This window comes from Saccostrea cucullata, unplaced genomic scaffold, assembly GCF_032062105.1.
Source record: "Saccostrea cucullata isolate Sc308-1 unplaced genomic scaffold, CSIRO_AGI_Scuc_v1 ctg444, whole genome shotgun sequence".
NCBI lineage: Eukaryota > Metazoa > Mollusca > Bivalvia > Ostreida > Ostreidae > Saccostrea > Saccostrea cuccullata.
In genome coordinates this window covers 128,527-132,816 of record NW_026930720.1, presented here as the reverse complement: position 1 = coordinate 132,816, position 4,290 = coordinate 128,527, and the positions used below count along the sequence as shown (strand labels likewise).

Genomic DNA, 4,290 nt, shown 5'->3' with positions numbered 1-4,290 from the left:
TTTAGACATTGTCAATATAGTTCTTGGCCATTGTTTACATTTGAACAGATTTATCGTTCTTGACTGTGGTCTGAAATTTACAATCGTCTATTTAACACACTTAAAACATTTTATCAAATTTTTTTTGATATATGATCAAATAAATATAATATTCTTTCAAAATAACCCTTTATTATATGTATTTATTGGCTCTTTTGCTGTGGGACTCACGTAGGACTCATGTGGGACTTATTTTCTCCGTGGGACTTGTTTTAGTATCAGCGTGCCATGTTGATGCTCCACAGAAGGAAAGTTGGAACGAGTGCCACGAACAGGGGGATCATGGTCAGCTTGGGATGGAAGAAGATGACGACATTTTAAGACCAGTAGGTACAATATTGTACAGTATTTTATGTGTCCTCGAACGAAGAATGTTTCTGCTACTTTTGATTAATCCGGGCACCATACATAAAATGCCCGACGGTGAAATCGTTAGGACAAGCACTATTTCTGTAATAATTATTTAACAAATCTATACATATCATTAAGATCATTGATTTTAACCCGAATTTCCTTGCTTGGAATCGTACTAATGTAAAGAATTTTACCTGTACCTTCCTTTGTTCAAGATAACATTTACAGAGTATGATGTACATGTGATTAATTATATATTTTGTAATGCATCTTCATGACCATTTTCAGCTCTTATCTTGCATGTTTCGATTGTTTTAATAGTTGCTGCATTGCCTGAGATGATTTTCACAGCCCTGGCCTTTGATAAAAGTGCATATTATACATGTAGATGCTTAACCAATCAGTCACTAGGCTTGTGAATATGGTGAGAACCAGCTCAAATTATCATTCAAAACAAATAAACTAACTTTGATTTTATTAATCTATGTCTTTAAGCATAAGATTAAAAAAAATATTGCAACTATGCCAAGTAAACAACATTTAAAGATTTATATTCTTAACATGCCTAATTTCCATATCCTTATCATTTTTAACTATGAATTCTGAAAGGTAATCTAAACATGCTAACTGCATGGGTATGTATAATTATTATAGATCAAATATAATCAAAGATATCATCTTCTATGAACTAGTATGAAGTACATGCATTTTACAGGAATCCGGATGCTCACAAGATTTAGGACAAGAATTGTATAAAAAAATGGTAAGATTTCTTCATTATTTTCTTAATCAATAAAATCACATGAATTGAAATTCATTTTTTTCAATGTTAGTCAGGCATTGAGCTTCAGCTCTAGCCTTTTCATTTAAGCTCACCTGAGCCATTTTAAGGCCTAAGTGAGTTTTTTGATCAGTGTCACAGTCTGGTGTTTCTCTGTTGTCTATAAACTTTTCACATTTTTACATTTATCAGAATTAAACCTAATTTGAACAAAAAATTGCAAGATGGTGAATTCATATTCTACAGTAAACTGATCTGCCAGGTAGAAAAGAACAATTGTTTTGTAGAGCTTTAGTTTATTATTTGTCATATATTTATACTGATATCAATAATGATACATCTTAAATGGTCATCTCCTCTTTCAGAAATTGTGCAAGGAAAGTTTGAAGTGTTTGTTTGAATGATCAACATCGAACTTGCTGAGCCTTTGTACTAAAAGTGAATCCGTTGGTGACGCCAATTATCTGTCAACCCTCTGCAAATTTTATGGGATATCTGTGAGGATGTGATTCTAGCAACATGTCAGTTTTGTATCTTCCATAATTGGGATCTTTGGCACGTACATTGGTGGAAAATAGCAACTGTTCATTTTATGGGATCTTTGTATCAATGAAGTTGTGTACTACATATATTTTTGCATTTAATACATGTGTTTGTCACTCTAGTCACTAACTTTGTACAGTAAATTTACATTGGCCACTGGCACTTTATTGTAAATGTATATCCTGTTGAGGTTTCAATGACCTCTCCCAATCCTTGGCCAATGTCATTTTATGAATCTAACCTCTTATTTAAAAAAAAAAAATGCATACTTTAGTTTACTACAAACATGTATATCATAACTTGATTATCATTAATTTAACCAAAGTGATCCCACAGTAATCTTTTTTTTTCTTGGATATTTCTGTTAAAAACCTTTGATGTAAAATACTTTGCAGTTTCATTGAGAATACATACATTTAAAAAAGTGTGCTTAAATTGTACATCTGAGTGGTATATGCTATTATATTTGTCTCAAAAAACATTGTAAAAGAAACAGTGAAATTTTTTATTTTGCAACTTGTTTAAAGTTTGATGTTAGAGAAAATTCGGTCGAACAAAGTTGTGTGATGAAAAACGACATTATTTAAAGCACATTATGATGAATATAACTGTTTAATTTAAATTATGAAGAAACATAAATAATCAATTTGAAAAAAAAATGCTGTCAATGGTGATGCAGTGTTTGTTTAATTAATATCAAATAAAAACACAAAATGTTAAGAGATTTCATGATTTATTTTTTCAGATAGTTGGTGAAAGAATGTTATTAGATATAAATTATGCCAGGGGCTTGTTCAACAATTGCATCTGCATGCAAAATTTGTATTATGAGAGTAATGAGTGTTTTCTGTCAATCATTTTTGTCAATTATTTTAGTCTTCATGAAAATTCATGAACATTCAGAATACCTTGAACTCTACATTTTTTTCTGTCTTTAAAATGAAAATTACCAATATTCATATAAATTCATCATTTGTTCATGAACTACATTTAATGAATATATTCATGAATAAAGTTCATGAACCATCTTTATGAACCAGTCATGAACCGTTCATGAACACATCATGAATGTTCATGAACGATTCATAAAAGTTCCTGAAATTATGAATTTCACCTCGCAGGGGAATGCTAGAAAAACATAATACAGATTTATTTTAACAAAGAATAGAAATTCAGTTTTGACATTGGCCTATTCGAATAAATTAGACATGCTTCATCATCATTTAGTTAGAGAATTCCATAATATCCCGAAGCCTCCGGAAACTATCACTTTAGAAGAAGCAGCTGCAGCAAGATAGTTTGAGTGACTCTGGAACAATTTCTATATTGAAAAACCAATACAGAATTTAAGAATGTGCAGTGTGTGTGAATTGTTATTGTACTTTAAGCTTTCACTACATCAGATCTGCTTCCCGAAGAACGACTTGCCAATTCGTTATAAATTTCGTACAGCTTTTGAACTTACCAACCTTTACACTTTCAGACTAGAAAAAGATATTTCAGTTGCATCGCTCTTTAAGAACTTTGATGCATGTTTAAATCCCATCTCATATTGGGGGTCAGATGCCATTTATTATGAAGACAATATTTTTCCACATAAGTAATTTTTAATATGCATCCATCATCTAATACCTACGAAGGAATTCAAGTTTTCCTGTCAATGCACAAGTTAAATCAAGGCTCAGTTATACCATCTCTCATCTTTTTGGATTGAATAGGTACGCCTAGATGTGGTGCAGGATATCGCGGCTAGTCTTGTCTCGCGGATATCGAGGGGAATTTTATTTATCCCTGTCCTGACCGAGCTGCAATGGCTTCTGGTCCTATATCGACAACAATTTAAGATATTCCTGCTTACCTATTTTGGCCTGTTTGGATGTATTTCCTTATATGTACGAAACATCATTGCTTTGACCCTGAGGTCCACGCATAAAATATATGAGGGAAGTTTAACCGGATGTCACTGGCAAACGCCAGGCCTCTAAGACAACTTGCCCGTAGAATAATTCGACCAATTCAACTTAAAGTATGCCGTTCATTGGCAAATCTCGCTTTTAAATTTGCATTTATTTATTTATTTAATATATGTTCATTGATGGCTCAGTATTTCTCTATTAGACATATACTGTTACAGTGTATATACAAGCATTTTTTTTTTTTTAAAAAAGTAGGAAGAACTAGCAGTACAAAAATAACTTATTAACAATTTGAATTGAAAACTTCATTCAAAGATTAGTTCTAGCTTTTAAAGATATAGCGGATCTTCCAAGGCATTAGTTTTGTGCACCAAAGCTCGCAAAATTATTTAATATTCAGCAATCCAAATACGCCTTGATGGATGTCTGCAGCAATGGTTTCGATGTAGGGGATTGGAGGGACCCCCCAAAAAATATGCGTACTACTGTACTGTGCTTCACATTGACCCTCAGATCTATTTACCATTGCTAGATTTATTCCGTATGAATCCAGACCAGATGTCAAGTCCCAACCATTATGGGTTATGTGTATCAAAATAGACCGATATACAGAAATGACGAAACTGTAGGCTTATTACCTGACGTCACGGCGTAAGG

General features: G+C 32.5%; 1 long non-coding RNA gene across 1 annotated transcript; it reads left to right on the top strand.

The window, feature by feature from the left end:
• The first annotated feature begins 263 nt into the window (after positions 1 to 263).
• Positions 264 to 1,154, top strand: LOC134229836 (uncharacterized). Its single transcript, XR_009984237.1, has 3 exons — positions 264 to 365; positions 715 to 817; positions 1,109 to 1,154. It is a non-coding gene; the product is annotated as an uncharacterized LOC134229836 (long non-coding RNA).
• The last annotated feature ends 3,136 nt before the right edge of the window (positions 1,155 to 4,290 follow it).